This window comes from Kogia breviceps, chromosome 1 (assembly GCF_026419965.1).
Source record: "Kogia breviceps isolate mKogBre1 chromosome 1, mKogBre1 haplotype 1, whole genome shotgun sequence".
In the NCBI taxonomy this organism is placed as follows: domain Eukaryota; kingdom Metazoa; phylum Chordata; class Mammalia; order Artiodactyla; family Physeteridae; genus Kogia; species Kogia breviceps.
In genome coordinates, this window is record NC_081310.1 from 125,953,170 (window position 1) to 125,967,172 (window position 14,003).

The 14,003-nt window shown below is 34.8% G+C and overlaps 1 protein-coding gene across 17 annotated transcripts in view; it reads left to right on the plus strand.

Moving 5' to 3' along the window:
* The window catches only part of ODF2L (outer dense fiber of sperm tails 2 like), a 339,482-nt gene that overhangs the window by 42,366 nt on the left and 283,113 nt on the right, over positions 1-14,003 (plus strand). For 10 of the 17 annotated variants that reach the window (XM_067043211.1, XM_067043246.1, XM_067043192.1 and 7 more), the window contains one exon: positions 9,833-9,869. The exons of the other annotated variants lie outside the window; for them this stretch is intronic. The gene's annotated coding sequence lies outside the window, so the exon portion shown is untranslated. The remainder of the gene's footprint in view (positions 1-9,832; positions 9,870-14,003) is intronic. 17 annotated transcript variants of the gene reach the window in all.

Genomic DNA, 14,003 nt, shown 5'->3' on the forward strand with positions numbered 1-14,003 from the left:
TCTCCAATTAGTCTCAATGTCTGTACCTCCCATTTACCTCTGAAACCACTCTAATGTAGCTCCTCCCCCAACCCCCATTCCACAAAAAGTATTCTCCTTAAGGTCACCAGTGATTTCTCTGTCTTGACCTCTTACCATTACTTATTCCACACTATTTCCTTCTTATCCATCATCATAATTCAGTATTTACTGAGCATTTATCATATGCCACACACTGTTTTAAGCATTTTATGTGTATTATTTCCTTCTTGAAACCTCTCTTCCTTTGGCTTCTATGACATAACACCCCTCTGGTTTTCCTTCTACTTCTCAAGTAGATACTCTGGTGTCTTTGCTCATCCTCATCTCTTCATCTTTAATAGATGAAGCTTCTCAAGGCATCATCTTATTCCTTTATTCTTCTCACTTTATACCACAGATATTGATTCCACTCATATATGTCTATATATACACAGATGACTTTCAATTTTATTTTCATTTCATCCACTAGTATTTCAGCATGTAATTCTTTAAAAGCTAAAACTCTTTTTTTTTGTTCAATGTAACCACAATACCATTATCATACCCAAAACAAAATTAATAATAATTCCTTAATATTGGCAAATACTGAGTCAGTGGCAACTTTCCAATTGTCTCATAAATATCATAAAATTCAGATTCTAATCAAGTTACTCACTTGATTGCAAACCTTTAGTGGTTTCTCAATATTCTTAGAATAAAGAACAAAATCTATAACCTGTCCTACTATCTAGTCAGCCAGATCAATAGAATTGAATCTGGAGACCTAAAATGTTATTTCACATCTATTATCTTGAGTTGACATCTAATTGATAATAATAAGTCAAAAAAAGGAACTGAAACACTCATGGTGAGATTTTTGTCTTTTGGAGTTTGTTTTGACCAAAACCAGGGAGTTGAGAAATAACTGATTAGAGAAATGATGCAGGTCTGGCTCAGTTAAGGTAGAGATGCTAATGGAAGGATCTTGATAGACATTACCCTTGGACAGCCTGCCACATATGCTATACAGCAAACTCTCAGGGTTTGGGGAAAATCCAGTACAATTTAAATTGTTTTCTTTGTTATCCCTGGACAACCTTCACAAGGACAGACTGCCTAGATGGACCTCTTTGCTGTCAGCTAATTAGTTTACCATCAGAGATGTGCAAACACAACTCAGTCTTCTGAGACTGTCTGCAGTTTTTTCCTCATAAGTACAGTTTTTGCCCTTGCTCCTGGATAGCAGCCTAATGACTGTCTCCCTGTATGTTAAAAATTTTGTTTGTAGGTAAATAACTAAATGTCTCTGAGTTGTTCTTTGATAATAAAAACTTAGTTGTACTCTCAAATTTGTTCTTTCTCCACTCTTTCTCACCTTAATACCTCCACTAGCTCAGTTTTTCAAGGTGGAAATCTGGGAATATTCAATGCTTTCTTGTCCCTCATGCCTTGTTCCTTCCCAAGATCCAGTTCATCACCAAGATCTGAATCTGCTTTCACAATACATCTTGACAGCAACCACTATAGTCTGAGCCCAAACCATGTATTGTTTGGGCTATTGAAATATTCTCCTAATTGGCCCTAATTGCTTTCCCTACATTCACATTCATCTCCTTTCATTTCGTTTCCCCAGGGAGTTAGAATGTTCTTTTAAAACCATATATCTTATCACATATCTTTCGCTGTTTAAGTACTTCGAATGGCTTCTATGATACCTATGATAAAATGATAAATCCTGAATTCGTAACATGGACTATTCTTTCACAAGGCCCTGCTTGATCTGGCCCCCATATACACCTGTCTAATCTAATCTGGTACTGTTGTCTCCCTTACAACTATAGCCTCACTGACCTTCTTTCAATTCTTTTGGCACCAAACCTTTTCCCACCTCAGGACCTGCACTCATGCTGTCCCTCTGTCTTAAATTTGTGATGGGGATATGTGAACCAACTTCTAAAGAATAAGATGTCAGCCTAACCTAAAAAACTAATTGCTATGAACCTCAAGTATTGTGCATAACTCCAGTGTTCAGTTGAGCTGTTAGATGATTCCCATATTTTTAAAGAATAAGAAGTTGGTTCACAAATCACTTCCTCAGAGGGTTAAGGATTCTCTTCTAATGTCCTTCATAGCTCTAAACACAACTTATAATTTTATTAATTTATATAATTGTTTGATAACTCATCCCTATTAGTCTGTGAACTCTAAAAGGAAAGGGATCATATCTACTTTTTAAAAATTCTGTATAATAGTTGTCTAGCATATAGCAGATACCAAACACTTAACTTTGAACCAATGAGTGAGATGTTTGGGGAAGCATTTAGTTCAGTGCCTGGCAGACAATACTCAACTTGATTTTCCTTTTTCATTTAAAACATTTACATTAGATATTGGTCTTTTATTTAATGGAATGTTGCTAGGTTTTTAAAAAAAATGTATGTATTTTAAATCTTTCGGATGGCTACAGATGTCCACTAGATGTCAGCCTAACTGAAAAAATTAATTGCTATGAACTTCAAGTATTGTGCATGATTCTAGTATTCCGTTGAGCTGTTAGATGATTCCCATATTTTTAATTAAATGAAGAGATAATGTATTTTTAAATACCTTTGAATTTGAGATTGTGGATGCTCCATGATTGTATATTGAGTACTGAGAATATAATTCTCTTATGTTGTAAAACTCTATTAATAGTAAAATATTTATGAAATATAATAATAAGGTAATAAAAGCTGCTAATATTTGGCATCAGCTACATGCCAGACACTTTGTTAAATGCTTAAATGTTTTATCTCATTTAATCTCAATTGATTTCTAAATTAAGACAGTAACTAAAACTATCTCAAATGATTAAAAAATCCTGTGAGATAAATAGTATTACTAACACCATTCAAAAACTGGAGTTTAAAGAGGGTAAGTAGCTGTTCTTAAAAACTCCAAAAGAGGTAGCATAACATATCATAATTATTTATTAAAAATAAACACTTATTTATAAAAAATAAAGATTTTTTAAAAACCTCTTTGGTCAAGAGGTTGTTATTTAATTTTATGTATTTTATTATTTATTTTGGCTGCACTGGGTCTTAGTTGCGGCACGTGGGATCTTTTAGTTGCAGCATGTGGACTTCTTAGTTGTGACATGCATGTGGGCTCTAGTTCCCCAACCAGGGATCAAACCTGGGTCCCCTGCATTGGGGCCCCCTGGAGTCTTACCCACTGGACCACCAGGGAAGTCCCAAAGATGTTTTAATAATGGGCGACTTGTCAACATTCATTGCCACTTGGAACTGAGGATTTTGTTTATATTACAGCTAAATAAATGATGTTGTTTAGTGGAAGAGATTAGGATGGTAGTGGAAAGAGCACAGATTTGGAATTATACAGACTTTGGTTTGCATCTCAGTATCACCATTTACTAGCTTTACTCTGATGTTGGGCAGGTTATTTCCTATCTTTGAGCTTCAGTTGCCTTGTCAGTTAAGAGGGGTTATAATGTAATGCCTGCTTTACAGTGCTGAAGTAAAGGTTAGATAGGAAGGTATATGCCTACCACAGTGACTGGCATGTAATAAGTCATAGTTTTTATTATTTTTTAATGTCTCAATCTGAGAAAAATAGATATTAATTTTGTGGATACTATGGGTAAACAAACCCTCATATTTTTGTGATGGTAGATGAATATGCAAAATACCAATGCCAAGTTCATACACGAATGACTTAAAGTTCATCTATGCACAGTTACATACCAAGATTATTTAACCTGCAAAATTATTGATAGGAGCTAAGGATTAAGATCATATATTTTATACTCAGTTGACATTTTTCAAGTACCTTTGGTGTTTGGGTATGATGATGAAGGAGGTAGAAATGAGATTCACTATCTTCTTTCCATGTTTATCACTACTTACCATTTACTAATATAGTACATTACTTCTTGCTTAGATTCCTTTAATAGCCTCCCAAATCATCTCTCCATTTCAGTTTCCGTTACACAAGTTGGAAAGATGAATACTCCCCAAATTACAGCTCAAACCATATGACAGCTTGCTCAAGCATCTTCAGTCTCCATTGCCTACCAATGTTAAGTATACACGAATCTTGGTTGGAGTCATATGGTAGACTGTTTCACCATTTTTAATTTATGATATGCCCCTGTGTACATCCAGAGCTGGATCAGGATATGTGAGCACAAAAACTAACAATAACAATAAACAAATATAGTATGTTTTGTGTGGTTTTAATTTATGTACATGGTATCATACTGTACCTATAATTCTGTAGTTTTCCTTACTCAATATTATATATATGAAATCTGTTTAATATTGATTAGAGGTAGGTAGACATGATCTATTTCTTTTGGCTGTTGTGTAGACCCACCTTATGAATACACCACATTTTGTTTGTCCAGTCCGCTACTGGGGGATAGATTGTTTCCAGTTTTCAGTCTTAAAAATCATGCTGTAGTGAACATCTTCATGTATCCTAGAACACAAATATTAAGAGTTTCTTTAAGAGGTCTACATATAAGTGTCTGTATATTTTTTATTTTAGTAACTACCACCAGTTGCCTTCAGCAGAAAGTCCCTGTTTCCTCCCATTTTCACGAAAACTTGATAGATATTATTGGGTGGAAATAATATCTTCTGGGTTTTTTTTTTCAAATCTGCATTTCTTTGGCTGACTTTGAGATTGAGACTCTTTTCCTAAGGTGATTGGCCTTTTAATTTTCCTTCCCTGTGCATTGACAATTCGTGTCCTTTGCCCATTTTGTTGTTGTTGTTGAACTGTTGACATTTTTTTCTTTTTTCCCCCCTCTTTTTTTTATTGAATCTAAAAATATCTGCTTCTGATTTGTCATAAACCTTTAGTGTCTTTAAATTGTTTTTTTTTACTATATTAAATTTATATGTAATTAAAATTCAAAGAATTGAGTATTTTAATACATGAATATGATATATTCATTTTTTCAGCTCTTTAATTACTATTATGAATTTATTTGCTTATAAATAGTAATATAATTGAATTTCATACATTGAATTCTTATATTCCTAGAGTTTTGGTTGCATCTCTCAGGATTTTCTATGAAAATGATTATGATTTTCAAATAATGACAATTTTGTTACTTTAAAATACTCATACTTATTCATCATCGTGTCTTTTTGCGTTGGTTAGGGCCTCCAGTATAATACTGACTAGGAGCAATGCTAGCAGGTATCTTGGTGCATTCCTGACTTTAATCTGAATGCTTCTAATGTTTCCTATAAATTATGATGCTTGGTATAGAATTATCTAGATACTTGCTAAAGTTTCTTTTAAATCCCAGTTTTCCAAATTTTTGTTTCTTAAAAATCATGAATAAGTAGTTGAATGTATCAAATGCCTTTTCTGCATTTATTGAGATACTTATGTTTTTCTCCTTTAATCTGTTAACATGGTAAATTGCATGTTTTTATTTTTTGTCATTATCAGTTTTGCTTTTTTATTCAGTTTTTTATTATTATTCATTTCATTTGGAACTCAGATATATAATTTAATTAATAATTTTCCTCAGTTGATGATACTCTATCATCATTTGACCATGTCTCCTCTACTGTATCATTTTACTTATTTTTATTTTCATTATCCACAACTCTGTTCCATTTCTTCTACCCACACTTTTACTTTAATGCGTTTGTTATGTATCCTGATATAATAAAGTGTTATTTTTGTGAGTGTGTCAATGCATTAATTTATACAAATGTTATTGGTTTATAGCTATTGCTTTGTTTCAACTTTTTTGCACTCAACGCTGTATGTTTAACTCTATTTTGTTGCTAGATATGCATCTGCTGTATTGTTTTTACGTATAGTATATTAGTAATATATAGTGTAATATTTCAGATTATGTATGCTTTGCATTTACTTATCTATTCCCCCAGAGATGGGCACCTAAAGTAACTTTCAACTTTCTGAAACTATAAAATAACACTGTGATAAATATCTTCATGTAAGTTGCTTTTTGATTTGTGCCCTGGTTTCTTTGATGCTTATACCCAGGTATGTGATTGTTAGAACATGAGATAATTTGTACATTGATTTTATTAAATTCCACCAGATTATTTTCCATAATACTGCCTTAGTTATACTCCTGCCAGTAGAGTAGGAAAAATCTTATTTCTCTACTTTCTTACCTACAATTGCTGTTATCTGATTTTTTTTTTTTTTTTTTTTTTTGTCTGCGTTGGGTCTTCGTTGCTGTGCTCAGGCTTTCTCTAGTTGCAGTGAGCAGGGTCTACTTTTCGTTGTGGTGTGTGTGCTTCTCATTGTGGTGGCTTCTCTTGTTGTGGAGCACAGGTTCTAGGCGTACGGGCTTCAGTAGTTGTGGCACGTGGGCTCAGTAGTTGTGGCTTGCAGGCTCTAGAGCGTAGGCTCAGTAGTTGTGGCACATAGGCTTAGTTGCTCCGCGACATGTGGTATCTTCCTGGACCAGGGATCAAACGCATGTCCCCTGCATTGGCAGGCAGGTTCTTAACCACTGCGCCACCAGGAAGTCCCTGATTTTTAATTTTTATTAATTTGATTAATGTTAAAGTATATATCAGTGTTGAAATTGGCATTCCTCTGATTCTAGTGTGTTTCTCTGATTTCTATACTTACTTTCCACTGAGCTTCCTTTTATTTTTATTTTGTTTAAGTTTTATTTATTTATTTTTGATGTGGGCCATTTTTTAAAGTCTTTATTGAATTTGTTACAGTAGTGCTTCTATTTTATGTTTTGGTTTTTGGCCATGAGGCATGTGAGATCTTAGCTCCCCAACCAGAGGTTGAACTCTCACCCTCTGCATTGGAAAGCGAAGTCTTAACCAGTGGATTGCCATGGAAGTCTCTGGACTTCCTTGTAAATGATTCACCTACTTACATCCTTTGCCTGTTTTTCTATTGAGATTTCCTGTCTTTTTCTTATTCATTTGCAACTGTTTCTTATACATGCCATATATTAATTCCTTAGCAGGTTTTAAATACTGAAAATATTTTCTTTGGTCTGTCAATTGTCAATTTTGCCTGTGATGTCCTTGTGAGCAGAAGTTCTCAATTTTGATGTATATAAATCCATTAAAAATGTTTTGTGTTTTTAGGTCTTGCTTGAGAAGTCCTTTCAACCCTAAAATCACTCAGATATTTCCTTTTATCTTCTTCTATTAGCTTTTAAAATTTGCCTTTTACACTTGAGACTTTATTCCAGATGGCATTTCCCTGTGTGTATGGCATAAATCAGGGAATACTACTTTATTCTTCTGTATATATTGAGTTAGTTTTCATAACACTATCTGGAAAGTAATCTATTTTTTTTCTATTGATTTATGGTGCTGCCTTTATCAGACATCAATTTCTGTTTCTGAACTTTCTATTCTGTTACATTGTGTATTTGTTTCTGTGTAATTGCATACTACATTTATTACTATAGCTTTGTAGTTTGTATTAATATCTGGGGAAGAAGTTCTTCCATTTTACTTATCTTTTTCAAAATTAGATTAGTTTTTCATGATCCTTTATTTCATGTAATTTCAATGATGTGATTGTTAAATCTTCTAGAATTTTAATTGAAACCTGAATTAGTTATCATTGCTGTATAACGAATTACTCCATAACTTAGTGGCTAAAACAACAATAAATATTATCGCTCAGCTCTGTGGATCAGGAATTCAAACATATCTTAATTGAATGGTTTCTGTCTTGAGGTCTCTCATGAGATTGCAACCAAGATGTCAACTGGGGCCACAGTCATCTAAAGACTTGACTTGGGCTGGGGGATTCCTCTCCAAGTAGGTTCACTCACATGGCTGCCAAGTTGATGTTGACAGTTAGCAGATCAGTTCCTTGTCACATGAATCTTGTGACAGAGCTTCTTGAATATCCTTACAACATGGAGGCTGATGTATGCTAGAGCAGGTGATCCAGGAGATAGCAAGGTAGAAGCTGCAACGTTATTTATGACCTAGTCTCAAAAGTCACACTCCAACATTCCTGCAATATCCTATTGATTGCACAAGACAGCTCTCCTCAGTATGAGAGGGGACTACACCAGGAAGCAAGAATCACTGGGCGCCATCTTGGAGGCTGAGTACCTCAGTTCACCCTCTGGCTGCCAATAATTAGTGTCACTCTCACATGCAAAATAGACTCATCCTTCTCACAAGATTCCCCTAAATCTCATCCCACTACAGAATCAGCTTGAATTCCAGAATCTCATCTAAATAAGGGCCAGAGGTGATGAGGCTTCTTGGGTATAGTTCCTTAAGTACAGTTCTTTGAGTACAGTTTCTTTTGATCTGAAAACTTGTGGACTTAAGAGAGGGAGCCAAACAATGCCATGTATATCAGGAGGCAAGAATCACTGGGGGCCAGTCTTAAAGGATGGCTACCACAAAATTTCATTTAACATTTCTTATAAGACAGATTTATTGGAGACAAATTCCTTCAATCTTTGTTTAAGAAAGTATTTCTCCTTCACTTTTTTTTTTGAATGAAAGATTCCTTAAATTCTGTGATGTGTTACAATTTTCAAAAAGTGTCACTTACATGATTTCATAAAATCCCATAATAAACTTTTTTTAACCCTCTACCACTATATTGCCCCATACCTTTTCCCTCTCCCCTCTAGTAACCACTAGTTTGTTCTCTATATCTGTGAGTTTGCTTCTTTTGTGTTTTATTCACTAGTTTGTTGTATTTTTAAGATTCCATATATAAGTGATATCATACAGTATTTGTCTTTCTCTGTCTGACTTATTGCATATAGAATAATGTCCTACAAGCCCATCCACGTTGCTGCAAATGGCAAAATTTCATTCTTTTTTATGGCTGAGTAGTATTCCATTGTAGGTATATCTACCACATTTTCTTTATCCATCATCTGTTGATGGACACTTAGGTTGCTTCTATACATTGGCAACTGCAAATAATACTGCTATGAACATTGAGGTGCATGTATCTTTTTGAATTAGTGTTGTTGGTTTTTTTGGATATATACTCAGGAATGGAATTGCTGTGTCATATGGTAGTTCTATTTTTAGTTTTTTGAGAAACCTCCATACTGTTTTCCACAGTGCCTGCACCAATTTACATTCCCACAATGGTGTATGAGGATTCCCTTTTCTCCACATCCTTGTCAACATTTGTTATTTGTGTTCTTTTTGATCATAGCCATTCTGATGTGTGTGGGGTGATATTTCATTGTCATTTTGATTTGTATTTCCCTGATGATTAGCGATGTTGAGCATCTTTCCATGTGCCTGTTGGCCATCTGCATTTTCTCTTTGGAAAAAGGTCTATTCAGTTCTTCTGGCCATTTTTTAATTGAATTTGTTTTTTTGATGTTGAGTTGTATGAGCTGTTTATGTATGTTGCATGTTAACCCCTTATCAGTCATATCATTTCCAAATATCTTCTCCCATTCAGTAGGTTGTTTTTTTGTTTGTCGATGGTTTTCTTTGCCGTGCAAAAGCTTTTGAGTTTACTTAGGTCCCATTTGCCTATTTTTGCTTTTGTTTCCTTTGCTTTAGGAGACGGATCCAAAAAAACACTGCTTCAATTTGTGTCTAAGAGTGTTCTGCATATGTTTTCCTCTAGAAGTTTTATAGTATCCAGTCTTACATTTAGGTCTTTAATCCATTTTGAGTTTATTTTTGGACAGCTACTTGTAAAAGACTAAAATTAGAACATTCTCTAATACCATATACAAAAATAATCTCCTTTGCTTTTGAAGAATAATTTGGCTGGATAGAGAATTCTAGGTTGGTGTTTTCTCTTTCAATACTTTAAATGTATCACTCCACCCTCTTCTTGCTTGCAGGGTTTCTGAAGAGAATTCTTATCCTGTTCCTTTGTAGGTAAGGCGTTTTTTATTTCCAGCTTCTTTCAAGATTTTTTGTCTTTATTTTCTGTAATTTGAATATGATATGCCTAGGTATAGATTTTTTGAAATTTATTATACTACTTGTTGTTCTCTGAGTTTCCTTAATATGTGGTTGATATTTGTCATTAATTTTGGAAAATTCTCAGCCATTATTCATAATTTCTTTTCTTTTTTTATTTTTTTTGCAGTACGTGGGCCTCTCACTGTTGTGGCCTCTCCCGTTGTGGATGTGCAGGCTCAGCAGCCATGGCTCACGGGCCTAGCCACTCCGTGGCATGTAGGATCTTCCTGGACTGTGGCACGAACCTGTGTCCCCTGCACTGGCAGGCGGACTCTCAACCACTGCGCCACCAGGGAAGCTCTATTCGTAATTTATTTTCCTTTCTCTTTCTCCTTCTCCTGCTACTCCCATTGAATTTTTGTAATTGTCACATAGTTCTTGGATATTCTATTCAATTTTTTCTCTTCTTTTTTCTCTTTACTTTTCAGATATTAACATATCTTCAAGCTTACTAATTCTTTTATTGGCCATGTCCAGTCTACTAATGAGTCCATCAAAGGCATTCTTCATTTCTGTCACAGTGTTTCTGATTTTTAGCATTTAATTTTGCTTCTTTATTAAGGCTTACACGTCTCTGCTTATGTTACTTACCTGTTATTGCATGTTGTCAATTTTTTATATTAGAGCCCTAGGATATTTATCATAGTTATTTTTAATTCTTTTTAAAAAATTTTTATTGGATTATAGTTGATTTACAATGTTGTGTTAGTTTCAGGTGCACAGTGAAGTAAATCAGTTATATATATATATATATAAAATCTCCACTCTTTTTTTGATTCTTTTCCCGTATAGGTCATTACAGAGTACTGAGTAGAGTTCCCTGTGCTACACAGTAGGTCCTTATTAGTTATCCCTTTTATATATAGTAGTTTGTATATGTCAATCCCAATCTCCTAATTTATCCTTCTCTATTTTCCTGTTATTTTAAATTTTGAATCTGATGATTCCAAAACTTCTGCTATATCTAAGTCTGGTACTGATGCTTTTGGTCTTTTCAGACTATTTTTTGGCCTTTATCATGCCTTGTAAATTTTGGTTGAAAGCCACACATTGTGTATTGGGTGAAAGGAACTGAGGTAAATAGGCCTTCCATCTGAGGTTTTACACTATCTGGCTACTAGTTAGGGTATGCTTACTGCTGTAGCTTTAGATGTCAGAGACAAAAATTTCCTCTAGTGTCTATTTTTGTCTCCTTGGATGTTTTGGGCTTCCCTAGAGACTCCTTCTTAAATTGGTTCTGAGGCTTCCAGTTCTTCTATCTGTAATCCCCTGTTATATACTGCAGCCTTATTCATGTGATGATAAGGTGTGAGGGAAGGGGAAGCATCTTATAGTCCTATAATTAGGTCTCATTGTTTTAGTGTGCTTGTCCCCCAAGTTGTGACCTTCACACGTTTTATAGATGTTTTTTCCTTTGATAAGACAGGAAAAACTAAATGGCTCTGGAGTTGGGTATTTCTCTTCCTCCATGTGGAAGGCTAGTGAGGGTTGGATTTGGGTATTTTCCTCTCCCCACATGGAAGTCTAGGGGAGATTGGAGTATTTCTTTTCCTCAAAGTTGATTGGGCTCTTGTAAAACCCAAGCTGTATGGTTAGGTAATATTGTTTCCCTTGAGGACAGCCTTTTGTTAAGGAGAACAGAATGCTCTGGACATATTTCAAAATGATTACTTTTCCTTCTCCCCCTGCTAAAAATCTGAAAGAATTTTTCAACAGTTCTCACTTCTGAGAACCTGGTGGGGCTCCTGGAGCAAAAGCTCAGGAAAGTATGGAAGTTCCTCTACGGCCCCCTGAAGTTTTTAACTCTTAAGTTTAGCTGCACTGAGCCTCTTGCAGTTCATCATTTATAGTTTGTGTTCTACTGGTACTGGCTTCAGTGTCAAGGTTCAGCTCCTGGGCTTCTGTTCTTGGTAAGCTGTGATTCTTTATATTAATGGGGCAGCAGATAGTGATGTGGCCTTAATTCTTGGATGGATCTAAGAAGAATTGTTGATTTTCAGTTATTCAGCTTTTTTTCTTGGGAGGATGGTAGTGATGACATCTAGCTCTTTATGTGTCAGACTGGTGCTATTGATTTTTATAAATTGATCTTGTGTCTGGTAACTTTACAGAACTCTCTTACTAGTTTTAATTATTTGTTAATTCTGTTGGATTTTATATGTCACCTGAAGGTAACTAGAGTTTTGTATCTTTCTTCCCAACTATTGTATCTTCTATTTTTTTTAACTGCATAGGAATCTTACTTTCCTCAGTGACTGTTAAAGCTTTGTAAATCATTTCCCAGTACAGTGGCCAAGTAGATAGAATAAATTATTCCTTGACCCTTTGAGACTTTGATAATCAACAGTAATTTTTTATGATTTATAGACTCTTAAGTGATTTGTTTTCCTCAGAATTTTAGAATTCTTCCTCTTTTGTGTCTAATTTCCCATCCCTACTTGAAGATTTAATGCCCTCTTTTAAAATTTTTTTAAAGATTAAGATTGGACATTAAGGTTCATAGTATCAGGTTAATAAAGTTTTCAAAGGTTTCATAATGAATAATGGTGGTTGAATTATAATATAATTTTATATGTGTATTGAAATGACAATATAGTTTTCCTTTTTAATCTATTAATATGGTAAATTACATTGATTTTCTAATATTAAACTATCTTTGTATTCCCTGGATAAATTCAACTTGGTCATAATGTTATTATTTTTTATATATTCTTCTGGATTTGGTTTGCTAATGTCTTATAATTTTTTTCCAACTTTTCCAGCTGTATCATATAACTTCCTCCTTTCAGACATTCAAAGAGTTTTTGAAATATTCCTGCCTGTAAACAAAAGATTTTCCTCTAATATAACTGTTACTCTGTCTCTCTGTCTCTTTCTCCCTCAGAAAAAAATCACACTATTGCTATATTCATAGCTTAATTTACATTTTATTAGGTAGTTAATAGTTCTATTGACATGATACAGTTAATTTCCTGAAATGCTGTGTGTTGTTTCGGATCACTATTATTAAGTGGTTAGTTTTCATTATATCAAATCCTTACAATACCATGTGCACACGATATCTTGTGGATTTTTTGATGTAATTGGTCAGATTTGAATTTCTTTGATGGTATGAAAATGTTCATTAGTTTGTTTTCATGAATGTTTATTGAATATCTAGTATGTGTCAAGTACAATTCTAAATGCTGAGGATACAGCAGTCAAAAAAAGATCCCTGCCTTGATGGAGCATCTTGGTGATATTCTTAGGACCTAGTAATAATGGTCTCAGAATATAAATGGGACTTTAGTGATGTTCCACAATTCATACAAAAAAAAATTCTTGTTGTCTAATGGTCATTTCATGCCTAGGGTCAAAGCTTTGATAGACCACTTTGTTTTTTTTTTAACAACTTTATTGGAGTATAATTGCTTTACAATGTTGTATTAGTTTCTGCTGTATAACAAAGTGAATCAGCTATATACATACGTATATCCCCATATCCCCTCCCTCTTGTGTCTCCCTACCACCCTCTTTATCCCACCCCTCTAGGTTGCAAAGCAACGAGCTGATCTCCCTGTGCTATGCAGCTGCTTCACATTAGCTATCTATTTTACACTTGTCATGTCAATGTTACCCTCTCACTTCGTCCCAGCTTACCCTTCCCCCTCCTCATGTGATAGACCACTTTTAATCAATGATAAAAAACAAATTTGACCTCCTTACTGCTTTGGACCATATTTCATTGAAAAATTATCTTTATACTCTTTTTTTTTTTTTTTTTGCGGTATGCGGGCCTCTCACTGTTGTGGCCTCTCCCGTTGCGGAGCACAGGCTCCGGACGCGCAGGCGCAGCGGCCACGGCTCACGGGCTCAGTCGCTCCGCGGCATGTGGGATCTTCCCGGACCAGGGCACGAACCCGTGTCTCCCGCATCGGCAGGCGGATTCTCAACCACTGCGCCACCAGGGAAGCCCTTTATACTCTTTTTGATTATAGTTTATATTAACATGAATTATTCATTCATAATAAAAATGAAACCTAAATAATTCTACCATAAAATTTTTTC